The sequence below is a fragment of the Phyllobates terribilis genome, unplaced genomic scaffold, assembly GCF_046119375.1.
Source record: "Phyllobates terribilis strain yellow unplaced genomic scaffold, ASM4611937v1 Scaffold_183__1_contigs__length_3771566, whole genome shotgun sequence".
In the NCBI taxonomy this organism is placed as follows: Eukaryota; Metazoa; Chordata; class Amphibia; order Anura; family Dendrobatidae; genus Phyllobates; species Phyllobates terribilis.
Genome location: NW_027362943.1, coordinates 3,421,063 through 3,443,280, shown reverse-complemented (window position 1 = coordinate 3,443,280; position 22,218 = coordinate 3,421,063). Strand labels below are relative to the sequence as shown.

At 42.5% G+C, this 22,218-nt stretch overlaps 1 protein-coding gene and 1 pseudogene across 1 annotated transcript in view; both read right to left on the bottom strand.

Moving 5' to 3' along the window:
- Positions 1 to 22,218, bottom strand: part of LOC141212753 (uncharacterized) — a 229,092-nt gene that overhangs the window by 50,175 nt on the left and 156,699 nt on the right. The gene's annotated exons all lie outside the window — the stretch shown is intronic.
- Positions 1 to 22,218, bottom strand: part of LOC141212724 (uncharacterized) — an 83,402-nt pseudogene that overhangs the window by 4,856 nt on the left and 56,328 nt on the right.

The following is a 22,218-nucleotide window of genomic DNA, read 5'->3' as shown; positions in this document are numbered from 1 at the left end:
AGACAACAAGCAATTTCTTCCTCGGAGTCTGCAGCTGAATACGTTTCTCATAGACTCATCTTCCATACCGCTAATTCTCGTCTCATATTCCGACACTGGCATTAGCAGTACTGCAGGAGATATTAATTTCACGTGACATGAGAAATAACTACATGATGAGGCAACATCTTCTACTACGGCTCTAAAAACATATTTAGCCACAAACCGTCACTAAACACATCAACACAGGCTGTCTGTATGAATGTTCCCCGTCTTCCCCGGACTGTAATCTTCTATCAAGTTACAGCTCATGTCTGATTCACACACAGAAGTTTGAGGATTTTATAAAAGCTGTTTTGATTGCACAAACACCGCGGACAACAATTATTTGATATCAAAGTCTACATGTACAGTGTATTATGGGGTTTATTTCTGGCCTTAGGCTTTCCTATATTACAAGAAAAACCCCAGAAAAAAAGCAGATATTAAAATGTTTCAAAAGAAAATGGTCACCAACAATTCTTGTAAAAAGAAAAAACATGCAAAAAGCAGAAGACACATATTATTTTTTAACACGTTAAACATTTGTTTTTGTTTTTATATGAACTCTTTTGGGCACCAGAACATAGATGTACACAGCAAGGATGACACAGGTGCGGCTGCAACAAAATCCCTGGCAGCTTAACCACTTGCTCCTGCAAAAAGCAAACATGGTATCTAAGAAGGTGTGACAGAGTTTGGCCCAATGCCCCTTCTTCCCCAAGTGCTCAATGGTATAGTTCCTACAATACTTAAATGCCTAATAATGGTGTCTGGGCCTGCAATGTACAAAAGTCTATTAGGCCGGGACAGAGGCAGCGTCCAATAAGTTACCTTTTAACGCCACCCTTAAATATTAGACTAAAGTTGCATGAAAGCACTGATTTTGGGGGTTTTGGTCGACTATATAATGTATTTGGGGGCCTCCCTACAGATGCAGTCAGTCATACAGACCACAGGAAAGCTGGAATATTTGTGTGTATGGGGGAGTCGGGAGAGATAGCCATCTGCCAAATGACCATTCAACCAATACTTATCTCATGTGTATGGGGTCGTTACTATTGCACTGACAGGCAGTGATAATACACGGCACTACAGTAGTACAGTGCATCACCTGAGCAATCAGAGGCTTGTATGTTGTATGATTGCACTAATGAAAGTTGTTTAAAAAAGTTTATAAAAAGGTTTAAAAAAAAGTTTAAGTGAAAATATCACAGTTTTAGCAAAAATAAATATTTGTCACTGTAGGGAAAGCGTGCATGTAATGGGAAAATGGAGAGGGAGGTCAGCTCACTGTTTATTCAATGCACCTTGTCTGAAGATCACCGCATGGAGCCGCCCTGGTCAGGGACATTTCAAGTAGAGAAAGGAGGAGGGATGAATTCTCCAGCATTGTCTATATTGTTAAAACCTCACATTTATTGTAAATTCATAAAAACTGTTGTGATGGCATACCACCAAGTGCCCACATACCAAACCAATGCTTATTCATGGTTTGCAACATGTGAGTCTCTGATACTTTTATATCCTTCCCTTTCAAACACCTGGGTGTCCATTGATTACTGAGTACTTCTCAGACAATTTGACCCTGTACTGTATGGAAGGAAAAGATAATTGTCACAGTTCCACCCCTCACTGTGTCTGGGATGCAGTTACTGACAGCTCAGCCGTCCAATCTTGTACAGGGGCATGCTGGAGCTGTCGGTACTTTGATTGACAGCTCGGTGGTCCAATCTGGTACAGGAGTGTGCTGAAGCTGTCAGTGTGTTGATTGACAGCTTGGCTGTCCAATCTGAGGCTGGGAGGCACTGGCTATTTCCAGGTGTTCATCATTCCAGGTGAATGCTAGGCTACATAACTGAGCTGTTTCTCCCTGACCTCTGCCAGACCTACATTCAGCTAGTGTGAGGTTTGTTTCTCTGTGCCTAAGTGTTCTTTGTATTGATATTCTGTTGCCTGACCTTGGACCTTGCTCTGCCCATCCGTCTGTTTAACTCCTTCTGCTCTGATCCGCTATCCTGGTATTCTGACCAACGTAACGTTACCTGACTATGCCTTTGCCTCTTCCCTCTGTTTATGACGTACCCTCCTGTTTTTTTACTCTGGACCCCTCGACTATTCTGTCTCACAGCTTGGCAGTGAAAAGTGACTCAGTGTCACATTACGTCTGGCCAATACGTTTTTCTTTTTCATCTGTATGGAGACTGTTCACACGCTCTGTGACCATATGGCGAATTTGAAGCTGATGACTCAGGATCTGGCTAAGAAATGCCAGAGTCTGGAGTCATCACAATGTCAGTTGCAGGGTCAGATAACTAATCTAATGAAAATCTCGGATAACCCTCCACTGCCGGCAGTGGCTGTGACGTTAGTACCCTCTGATGTACAGTTGGTCTCTCCTGAATCTGTATTAGACCTCCATGATAAATTTTCTGGAGAGAAAGACCAGTTTAGGGTCTTCAGGGAGAGCTGTCAGGGGAGGAGTTCTAGCCGGTGGGAATAATCATGTCCCTTCGGCAAGGGTGCCCTCAGACCTGGGCATTTTCCTTGTCCCCACAAGCCCCAGAACGGTTTTCTGTTGACGCCTTCTTTGACAGTTTAGGACTGATATATGACGAACCCAACAGGATCCAGGTCGCTGAGGCTAAGATCCTGGCTCAAGGGGGTCGCACAGCTGAGGACTACTGTACTGAGTTCCGGCAGTGGTCCACTGCAGTTCTATGGAACGATGCAGCTCTCAGGTGCCAGTTCTACAAAGGCCTTTCTAAAACCCTTAAGGACGCCCTGGTCCTCCATGAAGCTCCTTGTTCCCTGGCGGAGGCCATGACCCAGGCCATATGAATGGACTGTACAATCCATGAGAGACGTGAGGAACAACAAGCTGCCCATTATATTCTCCCGGAGCAGGTCCATTTACCAGAGGTGGAGCCATTGGAGATTAAAGTTGCCAGTCTTCGTGTTGTAGACGTAGACAAGATCTCGGACTCTGCCTGTATTGTGGTCTCGCTGAACATTTTCTCAAGAATTGCCCTACTTGCCCTCAGGCTAGCACACCATCAGGAGAACGTCCGAGTCTGGGTGATGGCCAAGGAGGTCACCCAGACTCCCACGTACCTTTTTCTGCTAAAGTACTGATAAATACAGTGTTATGCTTTGAGAACCAGGTGTTATCAACATTGGCTTTCATTGACTGTGGGTCTGCTGCTAACTTTATTGATTCGGGACTGGTTCTGAAGTTAGGGTTAGGGACAGTTCGTTTAGAAAGACCCAAGCAAATCTTTGCCCTTGACAAGACGCCATTATCTAGGAATTTGATCAAGAAGGTAACAGTGGATTTCACGCTTCAAGTGGGAGCACTCCACCTTGAATCCTTCTCATGTTTTGTGTTGGATAATTTACCTGTTGGGTTGGTACTAGGGCTTCCATGGTTGCCGATTCACAATCCTGTTATTGATTGGTGTCAGAGGGAGATTGTTAAATGGGGCCCTAATTGTTGCAAGAAATGTTTAAAAACTGTACAAACATGCTCCACTAGTCTGAAGGGTCTGCCGGGGTACCTGAAGGACTTTGGAGATGTGTTCTCAGAGAAAGAGGCGGAGATACTACCTCCCCATCATCCTTATGATTGTGCTATTGATCTTATTCCTTGTGCCAAATTGCCTAAAGCTCTCCTTTACAATTTGTCTGGGCCTGAATGGGCAAGAATATGCTAACAAAAGTTTACAGAAGGGTCATATCCGTCCTTCCTCCTCTCCGGTAGCTGCCATTTTTTTCTTCGTAAAAAAGAAAGATGGGGGTCTCCATCCTTGTCTCGATTTCCGAGAACTCGACAAAATCATGGTTAAAAATACGTACCCACTTTCACTCATCCACAACCTATATAATCAGCTTCTGGGGGCCATGGTGTTCTCTAAACTTGATCTTAGAGGGGCTTACAATTTGATCCGCATCCGGGAGGGTGATTAGTGGAAAACAGCGTTTTTAAGGTCTGAGGGTCTGTTTGAAAACCTTGTCATTAGTGTTGAGCGAATTTGTTCAGCATTTCGGAGCTGATTTTTTGGCGTGAAAAAGTCGGAACCCTGCACACAAACACGAATTTTAAATGCCAAACAAATTCGCTCAACACTACTTGTCATGCCATTTGGGTTACTAAATGCACATGTCCGTGTTGTGTTACAAAGATTAAGTGAGAACTCTTTGTGTGCTAAATTAGAGAAATGTGTTTGTTCTGTTCAGGAAATTTCATTCTTGGGGTTCATCTTGTCAGCAGAAGGGTTTAAGATGGACCCTTGGAAGGTACAGGCCATAATTGACTGGGTTCAGCTTCGTGATCTCAAGCCTTTGGAGCATTTTGTGGGATTCGCCAACTATTATAGGAAATTTATCAAGAGGTTTTCTCAGATTGTATAACCTCTTACTGACCTTACACGTAAGGGGGCAAATCTCAAGGTGTGATCACAGGGTGCTGTCAGGGCTTTTGAAAAATGAAAAGAGTGTTTCATGCCTCTTCCCATTCTGATCTAACCGGATCTCAAAGAGCCATCCATTGTAGAGGTGGATGCTTCGGAGGTCGGAGTGGGGGCGGTTTTGTCGCAGGGGTCCAAAACTCTGACTAACTTGCGTCCATGGGCTTTTTTGTCTAAATAATTTTCGGCAGAAAGAAGTTATGATGTTGGGAATCGTGAGTTACTTTCTGTAAAATTAGCCTTTGAGGAATGGAGGCATTTTTTGGAGGAGCGGTTCATCCAGTTACTGTGGTCAGTGATCAGAAGAATCTAGCTTACATTGAATCAGCTAAAAGATAAACTCCCACAGAGGCATTACATTCAGACCGGAGTCTAAGAATGTGAAAGCTGACGCATTATCTCGTAGTCTCGATTCAGTTTCTCCTCCAGAACCTCCATCCTCCATTATTCCTCAGGGTATTGTGGTTTCTATGGTAACCTCAGAATTGGAAAAGGAGATCCATAACGCCCAGTCATTGGCTTCTCCCGACACTCCAGGATCTAAATCATTTGTGCCTGTGTACCTAAGATTGTGTGTGTTACAAGAATTTCATGATTCCGTCTTAAGTGGTCATCCTGGGGTTACTGCTACATGGAAAGTCATTACCAGACTTTTTTGGTGGCTGTCCATGCATAATGATATCAAAGATTTTGTATCTGCTTGTGATGCCTGCGCACGCGCTAAAGTCAGTCACATCCGGCCGTCCGGGGAATTGGCTCCACTGCCAATTCTAGAAAGGCCATGGACTCATTTGTCCATGGATTTCATCATGGATTTGCCTCTGTCTGGTGGGAAAATTGCTATCTGGGTGGTAGTTGACCAATTCAGCAAACAAGCTCATTTTGTTCCTTTGTCAGGATTACCTAATGCAGAGACACTCTCCAAGTTGTTTATTTCTCATATTGTAAGTTACGTGGTATCCCTCTTAACATTTTGTCTGATAGGGGAGTACAATTTGTCTTCAAGTTCTGGAGAGCTTTTTGTAATAAGGTCAGGATTAACTTGTCCTTTTCATCTGCTTACCACCCTGAGACCAACGGTCAGACTGAGAGGACAAATCAATCTTTGGAACAAATTTTAAGGTGCTTTGTGGCAGCTCAGCAGGAGGACTGGTCTTCGTTTTTACCTCTTGCTGAATTTGCATTTAACAGTCGAGTACAGTCTACTGGAACCTCTCAGTTTTTCTGTAATTATAGATTGAATCCCCATTTTGGTGAATTTTCTAGGATTAGTTCTAAATGTCCTGGGGTGGAAGTCGCCGTACAAATACTTGGAGATGTCTGGAAGGAGGTTCAGAAGAATATTGGACCACTTAGACTCGCCAAAAACAGAAGGCCGATAGAAGACGTTCAGTGGGTCCTGTTTTTAAGATCGGGGATAAGGTTTGGTTGTCATCCAGGAACTTTAAACTTCAAGTGCCGTCTGCAAAATTGGGTCCAAAGTTTATTGGTCCAAATGAGATCGTTGAGGTGGTCAATCCAGTGGCATTCAGATTAAAGCTTCCTCCATCCCTTCGCATCCCTAATGTCTTCCATAAATCCCTATTAAAGGCGTTTATCCCTTCGGTATTATCTCTCTCATCCCCGCCTCCTCCAGTGTCAGTCGACGATGGCTTAGAGCATGAGGTTCAGAGGGTGGTGGATTCTCGTAGGGTCCGAAATTCCCTCCAATACCTCATCCACTGGAGGGGATACGGACCAGAGGAGAGATCCTAGGTCCCTGCTTGAGATGTGAAGGCCGATCAGTTAGTCAGGGCCTTCCATCTAAAGTTTCCTGGGAAGCCTTGGGGTCCAGCGGCCTCCCTTAGAAGAGGGGGTACTGTCAAGGTTCCACCCCTCACTGTGTCTGGGATACAGTTACTGACAACTCAGCCATCCAATCTTGTACAGGGGCATGCTGGAGCTGTCGGTACTTTGACAACTCGGTGGTCCAATCTGGTATAGGGGCGTGCTGAAGCTGTCAGTGTGATGATTGCCTGCTCGGCTGTCCAATCTGAGACTGGGTGGCACTTGCTATCTCCAGGTGTTCATCATTCCAGATGACTGCCAGGCTACATAACTAGCTGTTTCTCCCTGACCTCTGCCAGACGTACATTCAGCTAGTGTGAGGTTTGTTTCTCTGTGCCTAAGTGTTCTGTGTATTGAAATTCTGTTGTCTGACCTTGGACCTTGTTCTGACCATCCGTCTGTTTAACCCCTTCTGCTCTGATTCGCTATCCTCCTGGTATTCTGACCAACATAACGTTACCTGCCTAAGCCTTTGCCTCTTCCTTCTGTTTATGACGTACCCTCCTGGCTTTTAACTCCGGACTCCTCGGCTATTCCGTCTCACAGCTTGGCTGTAAAAAGTGACTCAGCGTCACAATAATACACAAATACAACTCATGCATGAGATATTCAATAAAATCACTGAAAATCAAAGACAAATACAATTAATTGCACTGTAATATTAATCCTGTCTGATGTCCATTCCCTGTGGGGCTCTAGTTTGTAATTTAAAAATCCAATGTGACTCTCTATTTAACATTTTTCTTTTCATATCTCCACCTCTTAATGGTTTATAAGCCTTTTCTATTCCTAAAATCTGAAGGATATGATATCCCCTTTATACAAAGTAACATAGTAAAGTAGGTTGAATAAAGACCTAGGTCCATCAAGTTCAACCTTTCTCCCCCAATTGTACTCCCTACGCTAACACTAAACTAACTTAATGGAACCAGGCCTCACAAATGTATTACCATTTTTATTATTACTGCACTATTACAGTTACAAATGAACCAGTTTGTAATTTTTTAATTAGTTTTATTTTTTGTATTACTCATATGGTATTACTAAAATCCCTGTACTTAAATCTGTTGATCCAGAAGAAGGCAAAAAACCCAGGACACATTCAGACAATTTGCATCCTTCTTGACCCCGAGAAAAAGCGATCAGTACAAGAACCCTGGATCAAATGTACTACTATAGGTGTAACATTTTGTATAATTTAACTGTAACCCACAATGTTACCTGTGTCAAGGAAATCATTCAGCCCTTTTTTGAAAGCTGATATAGTGTCTGCCATTACTACCTACTGTAGTAGGGAATTCCACAGCCCAACTGCTCTTACTGTAAAGAACCATTTCCTGTTTAGGTGCCGGAATCACCTTTCTTTCACCTGTAATGATTGCCCCCTGGTCCTTAGTATAGTCTTTGGAAGGAATAAGTCATGTGCTAGACCTTTGTATTGACCACACATATCTCTATATATGTAGATGAGATCCCCTCTGAGGCATCGTTTTTCTAAGCTAAAGAAGCTCAACTTTTTCAACCTCTCATCATATGAGAGGTCTACCATCCTATATAATAATCTAGTTGCCCACCTTTGAACTGACTCTAACTTCTGAATATCCTTTTTAAAATGTGGAGCCCAAAACTTGATCCCATATTCCAGATGTGGCCTCACCAGTGATTAATAAAGGGGTAACAATACGTTGGGATTGCAGGATTTTATTTCTCTTTTTATACACCCTAAAATCTTGTTTGCTTTTGCTGCTTGACATTGAGCACTGCTGCTCAGCTTACTTGTAACCAGAATACCCAAATCCTTCTCCTGTTCTGTAGTCCTGAGTATACTCCCACTTAATGTATATGCAGCAATAGAATTACTCCATCTTATGTGCATTACTCTACATTTATCTACATTAAACTTAATCTGCCAAGTGTTTGTCCATTCAGTCATCTTATCCAGATCGTTCTGCAATATCGTAATGTCAAGATCAGATTTTAATATCCTACATAGTTTGGTATCGTCAGCAAAAACTGGCACTTTACTTACAATCCCATTCCCAAGGTCATTAATAAAGAGGTTAAAAAGAATTGGTCCTAGCACAGATCCCTGTAGCACCCCACTGCGGACTATGTCCTATTTAGAGAATGTACCATTTATGACGACTCTTTGTTTCCTATCATTTAGCCAATTCCTTACCCATCTACATATAGTTCCCCCAAGTCATTGCTTCTGTAGCTTCAGTATAAGGCTGCTATGTGGTACAGTATCAAATGCCTTTGCAAAGTCCAGGTAAATCACATCAGCCACATTACCAACATCTAGATTTGCACTTATCCCCTCATAGAACCCCAACATGTTGGTTAGACACAACCTATTTTTCATGAATCCGTGCTGATTATCATTTATTATATTATTCTCTGCAATATATCTCTGCAGGTCATCTCTTATGATGCCCTCAAAAACTATGCACACTACTGATGTCAGACTTACCGGACGGTAGTTACCTGGATCCACCCTCTTACCTTTCTTAAATATCGGTACATTTGCTATCCTCCAATCCTGTGGCACTACCCCTGTTACAAGAGTGTCTAAGAATACGAGATGCAGGGGTTTGTCAATTACTGAGCTCAATTCCCTCAGTATCCGTGGATGAATACCATCTGGTCCAGGAGACTTGACAATGTTTAATTTGCTCAGACGCAGGCGTACTTCTTTTTGTGTTAAACTAGTTATATTAGGAGGTGAACTTTGATTTTTGCCCTCTTGAAAGAACCCTGAAACAGACTGTTTGTTGGTGAACACGTATGAAAAGTGTCAGCTTAATATCTCAGCCTTTTCTTTGTCCTCTATAATTATCTTGGTATTATTGTCTTTTAAGGGGCCAATACCATCTGATTTACTCTTTTTGGCAATGGAATTTAATGTCTCTGTCAATTTGTTTCTCTGTAGATAATTTTGCTAGGTTGATTTCTTTTTTACATTTCTTATTTAGGTCTTTATACTACTGAAATGCTATTTCTGTATTCTCGGCCTTCAAGATTTTGAATGCCCTTTGTTTTTGTCTTATTAAACTTTGTACTGTCTTATTTATCCATAATGGTTTATTTTTATTCCTGGTTCCTTTTTATTCCAGGGTATAAATTTTCTACAGGAATCTAGTAGTATTTCCTTAAACATGACCCATTTACATTTGGTATTCCCAGTTACCATGATATGGTCCCAGTCTACACAATTAAGCTCTTCCCTTAATTTGTTGAAATCAGCTTTCCTAAAGTTCCAGGTTTTAGCATTTTCGTTTTGAAATGTTTTATTAAATATTACATTGAAACTTATCATATTATGGTCGCTGTTTCCCAAATGCTCCCGGACCTCTAGATCTGAAATTGTATGTGGTCTATTTGACAGCACCAGATCCAGCAGATTACCTCCCCTGGTTGGTTCATCTACCAACTGAGAGAGGTAATTGTTCTGAACTGTGGATAAGAATTTGCAGCTTTTAGCACAAAAGATTCTATGTCTCAATGAAAATCTGGATAGTTAAAATCCCCCATAATAAGGACCCTATTATTATTTGCTGCATTTTTAATTTGTTCCAACATTTCGTCCTCTAGAAGTTCAGCTATATTAGGAGGCTTGTAACAAACTCCTCTTAGCAGCTTTCCATTATTGCCATCCCCATGTACATTTACCCAAATTGACTCTACATTGTCGCAGCTCCCACCAATGTTGTCATTGAGCACAGATTTTAAGTTGGATCTTACGAAAATACACATCCCTCCACCTTTTTTCTCTTTCCTGTCCTTTCTAAATGTAGTGTATCCCTCTATATTTGTCACCCAGTCATGGCTTTCATCCAGCCAGGTTTCTGTAATACCCACCACATCGTATTCTCTGACCGACAAAAGAGTCTCCAGTTCAGCCATTTTGTTTGCAAGACTTCTTGCATTTGCTAGCAGACATTTAATACAATTAGCAAATTTCCTACTCCTACTCAACTCCTTACTTTCCTTGCTTATCCCAGCCTCCCTAGATCCTCCATAGCCCCTACTCTCCCACTCTGTCTAGTCTATCTAACCCCTTATAAGCATGACTACCCTCCCCCCAGATCTTAGTTTAAAAGCTCCCCCATCCGTCTGACCATTTTTTCCCCCAGCAAAGCTGCACCTTCCCCTATTGAGATGCAACCCATCCCTACCGTAGAGCCTGTAGCCAACCGCGAAATCGGCACAGTTCTCCATGAGCCCAAACCCTTCCTTCCTGCACTAATTTCTAAGTGACTGATTTATCTCCCTAAGCTCCCGACATCTTTCTAGTGACGCAGGTGGCACCGGCAGTATTTGTGAAAACACCACCTTTGAGGTACTGGTCTTCAGCTTCCCTGTACTCATTTTTAAGGACCTTCCACCTCCCTCTAACTTTGTCATTAGTACCAATGTGTACCATGAACGGTGGGTTTTCCCCAGCTCCACCCAGCAATCTGTCTATCCGATCCGCAATATGTTGAACCCGAGCACCCGCGTTATGTTTTTGTGAAAAGTGTCTTGAAACCACAGACACGTTTAATGTTGTGGGATTGATGTCGTCGGATAATTGTCTGCTAATATAGTTTTTTGCGGACCTGACGTGCATCCCACATATTGTAGTTAACTCTCTATACACTCTATTAAATAGATGACCCCTATAGTGTTACAATTGATGAAATTGTGTATTGCAAATTGCTGTTCCATTAGGTTTTCTTCAAATGTGTCGGTTTTATAAACATAGTTGCATGCTTTACAGGGTGTATGTCCACATTTAAAAAAAAACTTATAGGATAACCAAGTTACATTGCGTTTGATATTTGTTTCTTGAAAATAACTAGGTGAAAGTTTTCCGCCAAGTGTAGAAGACTTTTTGGATACAAAACTCAAAATATGCAGAAGAATTTACAAAGTCTGGAGGATGGATCTCAGACATCAAAAAAACTAAGTTTGAAAGAGATATCAAAGACTACGAGTCAAATTCAATTTACACATGGAAATGAAACAAACCAAGAGCTACTGTTCTGAAATACAGATCACACAACAAATTCAAAGGAAATAGAGGAGAGCGGAGGTCAGCTTCACAAATCCTAATGTGTCCATGGGTTCCTCTAATTATAATTCTCCGAGGACTTATCTGATGTATCAGTGGGATCAACTAAAGACAGATGGAACAAAAATAAATTCTCAAATACTCCCCACAATTCAGCACAAAACAACGGAGAGGGGCGGGCAGAAAGCACAAACGTGCCCGGACATGTGCGTTCCACGCCGGAGTGCATCACGGTCTCCTATCTGCGAATGCGCATGTCAGGAAGCATGCGTTCCACACCGGAGCGTATAATGGTTTTGGATTGCATTCCACCAACATAGGATTTTTCTATCTTTGAGATCAGCGTCATGGGAGACTAAAAACAAGTATTGCACATCCTTCCATCATGCAATAGGCATGTGGATATACTATATCACTACATAAGATATGGGATGATGGCCCACAGTATACTCCTAAATGGTCAAATTTTCTCTCTATTGCACAATTAGAGATACACAAGGATCACCACAGTTGTTAATTATGAAATAGTATAAGTGGAATATAATTGATAAGTAATAATTCTGATATAGAAGCTCAGATATCTCGATGAAGTACAACAATATGTGAACCCCATTCACAGGGAACTGAGTAGCAATGGGTAGAGTATACAATCCAAAAATATAATCCAGAATGGGACTGTATTCATACAAAACAAGCATAGTAAATTTGCTCATTGAGTCCCTTAGGGGCCAGTGAAATCAGTCTAACAATCCACTCACTTTCTTTTTTGAGGATAGATCTATTGTTATCACCTCGTTTCACAATGAGTTTAACCATCTCAATGATACAAAAGGAGATGTCTCCAGATTCACCTCGATGTACACTGTTTATGTGTCTCTCTAATGAGGTGTCCCAACCATGGCGTATGTCACCCAAATGCTCCCCCACCCTCCTCCTAGACTCCCACTTGATCTTGCCTACATAATCTAGGGGGCAGGTGCATGTGACCATATATACTAGTCCTGTGGTTTTACAGTTGGAATAATCCCACTGGAAAAAAAGATTTTAACCATGGAGGAGCTCTAGAAAGATTTACATGGTCTCATCCAATTACATGTACAATGTTCTCCAAATCTAAAGAAACTGCAGATTCCTCTATCTAGCCAAGTCCCCTTGGGTGCAGGTTTTTTATAGAAATTATGCACTAAATGGTCCCTAATGGACCGACCCTTTCTGAAAGTTATTGTGAGAGTAGATCCCACTGCACCCCTCAGGTCCGGGACAGTCACAAGTATATCCCAGTGTTTTCTGAGGATATGAAAGATACAGTCACTCTGATTGTCATAAGTTTTTCTTACTCGTGTAGTTCAATATTTTTCTTGGTCTCTTGGTTAGGTATGGAGGAGTGTGTGTCTCTCCCATTTTTCTGCAAACGATGATGTGAAATCCAAAATGTACCAGGAGTACCCTTTTTCCCTGAATCTGGTGTTCAGGTCTATAGCCTGTATATTAAAATCTGTGACATTATGGCAGTACCTTCTCAACCATAAAAATTGGCCCTTGGGTATTCCTCTTTTTATGGGGATGGGGTGGTGGCTATCCCACTTCAATAGTTTATTAGTGCTTGTAGGTTTAAGGTAGATGAGTGTTCCTAGGGTCCCATCCCAATCTTTCTTGATTAGTACATCCAAGAGCGGCAACTGGTAATAATTAAACTCTGATATAAATCTCAGGCCCAGTCTATAAATATTGAGTTCCCTGACAAATTCAAAACATTGTTCACTCGTCCCTGACCAGATGATAAAAATGTAGTCAATATATTTATATCATACCCCAATATATGGATGTCATCACTTATGATCATCCCTGAATATTGTGGATTCCTCCCACCAGCCCAGGAATAGGTTAGCATATGAGGGGGCACAGAGGCTCCCCATCGCAGTACCCCTGAGCTGGTGGAAGTACTTCCTGTCAAAAGAAAGACGTTATAAGTAAGAGTGAATTTTAGAAGATCCTCCATGAAGTCATTATGTCTGCTACACTCTATTGATGTCGATTTCAATAAACATCTTACCCCTCTGATACCATCCTCATGCAGTATATTACTGTACAAAGCCTCGATATCTAGTAAGGCCTGCTCCCCTACATGCAAGTATACATGCTCGAGGGTCTACATGTAGGGGAGCAGGCAAAGGGAAAACCAACTCCAGAGGGATTATTCCAACTGTAAAACCTCAAGACTTATTCCAACTGCAGGACCTCAGGTAGCATTATACTGTGTGGGGGCATCATACATACTGCATAAGGGGCATAATGGGGGCATTACACTGTGGAGGCATCATACATCCTGCATAAGGGGCATAATGGGGGCATTACACTGTGTGGGGGCATCATACATCCTGCATAAGTGGCATAATGGGGGCATTACACTGTGTGGGGGCATCATACATCCTGCATAAGGGACATAATGGGGGCATTACACTGTGGGGGCATCATACATCCTGCATAAGGGGCATAATGGGGGCATTACACTATGTGGGGGCATCATACATCCTGCATAAGGGGCATAATGGGGGCATTACACTGTGTGGGGGCATCATACATCCTGCATAAGGGGCATAATGGGGGCATTACACTGTGGGGGCATCAAGGGGGCATTACACTGTGTGGGGGCATCATACATACTGCATAAGGGGTATAATGGGGGCATTACACTGTGGGGCCAGTAAAGGGGTCCTGTACTATGAGAACAATACGTTTCCTCCCTTCCTGCCTCCATAGTTGGGTCGTATGTATCTATTACAGGAAACAGAACAAAAACCTTATGATTCTTATAAAGGGGCAACACAAGACCCCAAAAGAGTCTCGGTGCTGAAGGGGTTAATGCCCCCCTGCGCCCAGTAATGGGGGGTCTCCACATACCTCCACCTGCAGAGCCGCCACCACATATATGGCTGCACTGTGCGCACAGGACCTGTGATGAGGTCACAGGAGGGGAGGAGTCAGGGGTCACATGATCAGGGGCCTCAGTGGATGCAGGACTCTGCTGTGCTGGTTGTCATGGTGCTGGATGGATACTCCGGACCCCCGGCGTGTTAGGAGCAGACGGGGTCTTTGTCCCTGGAGCTTCTCTGCTCGGTATAATGAGACTCTGATCTTGTTCTTATAAAGAGGGTTGGAGTAGAATAGAAGCTGCCTGAATATGAGGACCTTGTCTGATCTCTATGTCCTTGTGTACAGAGCTATGGAGATGGCGCTATTCTCTGTATAATAGATGTGATGTCTCTGGAGCCCTAATATTCCTGTACAGGGGTCTCTGTAGAGATAATCTTACCCCAGCATTATGGATTGGCAGAAAGGAGAAAGCGGATTGGTGACATTTTATTGTAATTTCCCTTTAAAAAAAAACAAAACCTGTAATAAAAAATAACTGATTAAAAAAAGTGGTTCATTTTCCCCCATTTTGTCTGTAGGAGGTAAAGAGCCGAGGCTGAAGATGCTTTATCTCCAGAAGTCTACAATAGAGGGAGGATTGGAAACTCCGAATGTCCTTGTCTATTTTGGGATTATGAGTTAGGAAAAGGGGCAGGAGAACATTTTCGATTTTGTTTTGGGGGCAAGAGATGTAATATTTGTCCATATAGTGTAAATATATGAATACAGGTAGGTCCAGAAATATTTGGACAGTGACTGAATCTTTGTGATTTCAGCTCTGCAGCCTACTTATTAGGATTTAAAATGAAACAACTGAGATACAATAGAACGGGAGACTTTCAGGTTTAATTAAATCAGTTCAACAAAAATATTCTGTGAAATGTTTAGGAATTGCAACCATTTCTCTACGAACCCTCCTCATTTCAGCAGCTCAAAAGTAATTGGACAAATTAACTTTACCATAAATACAATGTTCATGTTTAATACTTTAAAAGACCCAAGATAAAAACATAGTAAGTAAATACTCTTGCAGTAAATGAACAACAACAGTGAGTGCATGAAAATAATATAAGGTGCTTAGTTAACATAATTTTGATCAAAAAAATGTAAAAGACATCCCACCACGCCTCGGTGACCCTATTCGGGACGGTCCTAACCTCTAATATTAAAACCTTACCATTTGTCAAGTAGAGTGTACGTGGATAAGGACTGAGAAGTACCGAGACCCGGCTAATTGTCACCCAGCCATGGGAAACTGCATGAATATATTGTCCAGCTCAAAGAAAAGGCAGGCATGTTTAATACTTTGAAGAGAATCCTTTGCAGCAATGATGGCCTGAAGTCTGGAAGCCATGGATGTCAAAGGCTGGGTTTCCTCCTTTGTGAGGCTTTGCCTCCTTCACTGCAGTGACTTCAGTTATTGCTTGTTTGTGGGTCTTTCTGCCTTATGTTTTGTCTACGGCCTGTGAAATGCAGCTCGATGGGGTTGAGATCTGGTGACTGACCCGACCATTGCAGAATATTCCACTTATTTGCCTTAACCCCTTTACCCCCGAAGGTGGTTTGCACATTAATGACTGGACCAGTTTTTACAATTCTGACCACTGTCACTTTATGAGGTAATTACTCTGGAACGCTTCAATGGATCCCACTGATTCTGAGACTGTTTTTTCGTGACATATTGTACTTCATGATTGTGGAAAAATTTCTTCGATATCACTTGCGTTACTTTGTTAAAAAATCGGAAATTTGGTGAAAATTTAGCAATTTTCAAACTTTGAATTTTCATGCCCTTAAATCAGAGAGATATGTCACACAAAGTGATGAGCGAGTATGTTCGGTTAACCCTTTCGGCGAGTATTCTCGGGTGAGTACTGAGTATTTTCAGTGTACTCGGTGATATATTTGAATCACTCCCGTGTGCATGATTTGCGATTGTTTGACAGCTTTAATACATGTGAGGAATGCGAAAGAAATAAGCATTCCTCACATGTATTAAAGCTGTCAAACAGTTTGATGTAGGTATATTTCCTCTCCCACAATTAATTCAGCTTCACACAGACAGAGGCTGGAGGAGGAGTTGCAAGTGTCAGCAGGGGAGACATGCAGCTCTGCTATATCTAGTTCTTCAATAGCACTGGCACAGTTCACCACCTCAGATGAACCAGCATCAGGCAACTTGCTTAGAGATATGCTGGTGGCAGAAGTTCTATGCAGAAGGACTTTACCACTTTATTATTGACTATTAGTGATGAGCGAGTATGTTCGGTTAACCCTTTTGCCGAGTATGCTCGGCCGAGCACCGAGTATTTATAGAATGCTCGGGCTTTAAGTTTTCGTTGCTCCATGAACATGATTTGCAACTGTTTGACAGATTTAATACATGTGAGGAATGCTGGAAAAACAGGCATTCCTCACATGTATTAAATCTGTCAAACAATGGCAAACCATGTTCACGGAGCGACGAAAACTTACAGCCCGAGCATTCTATAAATACTCGGTGCTCGGCCGAGCATACTCGGCGAAAGGGTTAACCGAACATACTCGCTCATCACTATTGACTATACAAACTGTAACTAAGGAACTAGATAAGAGAGTATCTCACATGGAAAATAAAATGGCAGCCTTTGCGAAATCACACAACAAGCTGATAGCTGCACATAATGAACTCTCAGATGAATTGTAAGCAATACAAACTAAACTAGTGGATTTAGAGGAAACAATGTAAAATTGCGAGGGATACCAGAAGATGTGCCTCCTCGAGAACTGGAGATTCCTTCAAGGTCTGATTTAAAGAAGTGCTGGCTCCAGCTCTAATGGGGTTAATCGACAACTTCCTGTCTCCTGACTTCCTGTGTTCTAATACTATAACATAGTAACATAGTAACATAGTTTGTAAAGCCGAATAAAGACTTGCGTCCATCAAGTTCGACCTGTTAGTTCTGTAATTGCTAAAGTTGATCCAGAGGAGGGCAAAAACCCCAAATGATTTAGCCAATCTTCACCTGAGGAAAAATTCCCTCCCGACTCTGAAACCAGCAGTCAGAATAAATCCCTGTATCAACCTACTATTTTATTTTATTTTTAAGTATATGCTGAAATCTGCCTGGTATCTAGAAATGCATCCAGTCCCCGCTTGAACTGGTGTAGTGAATCCGACATCACCGTCTCCTCACTCAGTGAATTCCATATTCTCACTGCTCTTACCGTAAAGAACCCCTTCCTATGCTGGTGCTGAAACCTTTTCTCTTCCAGTCTTAGTGAATGCCCTCTTGTTACCGTAATATTCCTCCTTTTGAACAAATCCCTGGCAAGGTCTCTATACTGTCCCCTAACATATTTGTACACATTTATTATGTCCCCCCTCAACCTTCTCTTTTCCAGGCTGAATAGTCCTAGTTTTGCCAACCTCTCTGGGTATTGCAGTCCCTCCATTCCCTTTATTAATTTTGTTGCCCTCCTTTGTACCTTTTCAAGCTCGTTTATATCCTTTCTATATATTGGGGCCCATAACTGAGCACAGTATTCCAAGTGTGGTCTGACCAGTGCTTTGTACAGTGGAAGAACAATGTTCTCATCCTTTGCAGCTATACCTCTTCTGATACATCCCATTACCCTGTTTGCCCTTACAGCAGCGGCCTGACTTTGGGCACTCCAATTTAGTTTGCTATCAATCAAGATGCCCAAGTCCTTCTCCATCTCTGAATTCCCCAATGATTTCCCATTCAGTGAGTACTGGTGACTTCCATTTTTCCTTCCCATATGTATGACCTTACATTTCTCCTCAATAAACCTCATTTGCCATTTAATGCTCCACCTACCCAGCTAATCCAAATCCCTCTGTAGGTCTGCACTGTCCTCTTTTGTATTAATTGTTTTACATAACTTTGTGTCATCTGCAAATATTGATATTTTACTATTTATCCCGTTGACTATGTCGTTAATAAAGATATTAAATAACATTGGGCCTAGTACAGACCCCTGTGGTACCCCACTAGTGACGCTTACCCAATACCCACTTGCAGACATTTTCCCCCAGCCCCATCATTCTCATTTTGTATACCAACCTATTATGTGGCACGCTATCGAACGCTTTTGAGAAGTCGAGATACACGACATCCACTGGTTCCCCCTGATCTACTCGAGAGCCAACCTCCTCGTAGAAGTCAATCAGGTTTGTTTGGCAGGAGCGATTCCTCATGAATCCATGTTGGTTCGGGATTAAAAGATTATTAGCATCAAGATGCTCCGTAATTGCCTCTTTAATGAAGCTTTCAAAAATTTTGCCCACAACGGACGTCAGACTCACCGGCCGATAGTTTCCAGCGTCACTTTTCGCTCCCTTTTTGAATATTGGCACTACATTCGCCTGTCGCCAATCAAGTGGCACAGACCCAGTCTCAACAGAGTCCTTAAATATAAGATATAACGGTCTGTCTATCACATTACTTAGTTCCCTTAGTACCCGTGGGTGTATGCCATCAGGTCCTGGTGATTTGTTTATTTTAATGTTACTGAGGCGTTTCTGTACCCCAGCGTGGGTTAGATTTGTCATACTTAGTGGAGGATTAAGTTTGTCACTTCTCATTTCTCCTGTTAGTTCTATTTCCTTTGTGAAAGTTGTCGAAAATAAATTATTTAATAGATTAGCTTTATCCTCATCTTTCTCTATGATTTTGCCTTCCTCACTTTTTATCGGTCCAATATTATCCGATTTAATCCTTTTACTATTTATATACGTAAAGAACAGTTTGGGATTTGATCTACTTTCCCTAGCAATACGTCTCTCTGTTTCCTCCTTCGCTATTTTTATTTGTTTTTTGCAGGTTCTCGTTTTTTCCTTGTAACACTTTAGTGCCTCCTTACTGTTTTCCTGTTTTAATCTCTTGAATGCCTCTTTTTCGCTATTTAACGCCCCTTTTACGTTCTTGTTCAACCATATTGGTTTCCTCTTATTTCTGGCCCTTTTATTCCCATACGGTATATACCTCTCGCACTGAGTATTCAGAATTCTTTTGAAGGTTTCCCATTTACTATTCGAATTCCTTTGATTAAGAACTTTGTCCCAGTCAATAAGTTAAAGGCTTTCTTTCAGCTGATCAAACTTCGCCCTCCTAAAGTTTAATGTTTTTGTTGTTCCCTTATTGATAACCCTACTGAAGGGCATTTTGAAGTCGATAATATTATGGTCGCTATTACCTAGGTGCCCCCCTATCTGTACCTCAGTTATTCTATCAGGCCTATTAGTCAATATTAAGTCCAACACGGCCTTCCCTCTCGTTGGTTCCTGCACTAGTTGGGAGAGATAATTATCCTTAATATTTGTCAAGAACCTTTTTCCTTTCTGAGATCTACAGGTTTCTGTTTCCCAGTCAATATCCAGGTAGTTGAAGTCCCCCATAACAATCACTTCATTATGTTTTGCTACTTTGTCTATTTGTCCTAATAGCAGATTCTCATTCTCCTCTGTTATATTTGGTGGCTTATAGCAGACCCCCAGTAATATTTTATTATTATTTTTTGCCCCCTCTATTTCTACCCACATGGACTCGACCCCCTCTTCTCCCTCTCCTATATCTTCCCTTAGTCTGGGTTTTAGACATGACTTTACATATAAGCAGACTCCTCTGCCTTTCCCCTGTTTCCGGTCCCTTCTAAATAAACTATAATCTAATAAATTTACCGCCCAGTCGTAGCTATCGTCTAGCCAAGTCTCTGTTATACCTATGATGTCATACCTCTCCTCCGATATAAGCGCCCGCAGCTCATCCGCCTTATTGGTCAGGCTTCTTGCGTTGGTCAGCATGCAAGATAAAACTTTGGGGTTATTTAGCATTCTATTCTTCTCTAACGATCTAACTGTACTATCCCCACCCCCCTCTCCACCCTCATTATATTCACTTCTCCCCTTCCCCCTTGCTTGCCTCACATCCCACCTATTTCCTTGGTTTCTCCCCCCCCGTCTCTAGTTTAAAAACTCCTCCAACCTATTAGCCATCTTCTGCCCCAGCACCGCTGCACCCTCCCCATTGAGGTGCAGCCCGTCCCTACGGTAGAGCCTGTAGCCGACCGCGAAGTCGGCCCAGTTCTCCATGAACCAAAACCCTTCTGCCTTGCACCAACTCTTTAGCCACTTATTCACCTCCCTAACTTCCCGTTGGCACTCCTGTGTGGCTCGCGGGATTGGTAGTATTTCTGAGAAAACTACCTTGGAGGTCCTTGCCCTAAGCTTCCTACCTAGGTCCCTGAAATCATTTTTAAGGACCCTCCATCTACCACTCACTTTGTCATTGGTGCCGATGTGGACCATGACCGCTGGGTCTTCGCCAGCCCCACCCAGTAACCTGTCAACCCGATCCGCGATGTGCCGGACTCGAGCGCCAGGGAGGCAGCACACCATTCGGCGATCCCGGTCTTTGTGACAGATTGCCCTGTCTGTCCCCCTAATAATAGAGTCACCCACTACCAGGACCTGTCTTGCCTGCCCTACACTTCCCCCCTCCCCCTCATTACTGGAGCATACACTCCCCCGGCGGTCAGAGGATCTGTCGTGCTCCAATAATGCCGGTTCTGAACCAGCCTTCCTATACTTCTTCCCTCTATACCTCCTAACTGTTATCCAGCTCCCTGCCTGTTCAGCCTGCACTTCCCCTCTATGCTCCACCCCCAGTATTGACCCATTGAGTGTCTGCTCGGTGAGCAGCAAACTCCGTTCCATGTTGTCGATGCTCCTCAGTACCGCTATCTGAGCACTTAGATCCAGAATTTGGACTTCCAAGTGCACGATATGCTCACATCTCTCGCAGCAGTATGGATCCTCGAGCGGTTGCTCACGGAATGCATACATTGCGCAAGATGTACACTGCACAGCTCCGGCCAACATGGACGTCATTCTAAATATGGGGATACAGTCAGTATATATATACAAGTACAAAACACAATTATTTATATATAGGTGTATGGACGGGGATCAATTAGGGATGTGCAAGTGTATCAATTAGATATCGGCGGGGGATCAGTTAAGTATGGACGGGGGATCAATTAAGTATCAAGTATGGATGGGGGAATCAGCTAAGTAGGTCAGGTGGATTAATTAAGTGAAAAGTAAAGTAAAGAAAGAATGAAATACAGTCAGCAATTCAGTCCTAAGTCCTCCCTTCCAAACTCCCTGAATCCAAAGTCACTGAAAAACAAGTCACACACTTACTTTCGTTCGCACTTACGCTCCGGACACAAAACTAAGAGATTTAAAAAGTTTTTTTTTTTCCTTTTCCAGCAATGTACCCTTCACCTCAATGCACTTCCAAAGGACTTGATGCCCAACCAGCTGCCCCTTATAAACCCTTAATTATGACCCCTTCCCCTTAATTAACCCCTTGTGAGTAAATCTACACCTCAGGATTTTAGTGCAATGTAGTTAACCCTTAAATACACAGGTAGTAAACTAAGAAACTAAAACTGTAGTGAGAAATTAGATTTTAAAAAGCCCAATAAATCTAAACAGGTAGAAAAGCACTCAGCAGGTCACAATGCAGCACTCACCGCAATTCACACAGGTATTTTCTGCAGGATTCCCAATACCTCTTCACTGAAAAACAAGTCACACACTTACTTTCGTTCGCACTTACGCTCCGGACACACGCAGCTCGTTCACACTCGCAAACTAAGAGATTTAAAGAGTTTTTTTTTTTTTTTTTTTTTCCTTTTCCAGCAATGTACCCTTCACCTCAGTGCACTTCCAAAGGTTCCATCATGCATTGCACTGGCCTGTAAGCCAGCACCTAGCACACCCACCCTCCTCACCCTCCTCTATCTTCAATCTGTAGCATCTTATTGTGACACAAGCAACTATGGCTGAGGAGACATCACATCAGTGTCACAAGCTCCAGCACCAAGGACGGCACAGCCATGGTAATAAAGCTTTTATCTTTTGCTCTT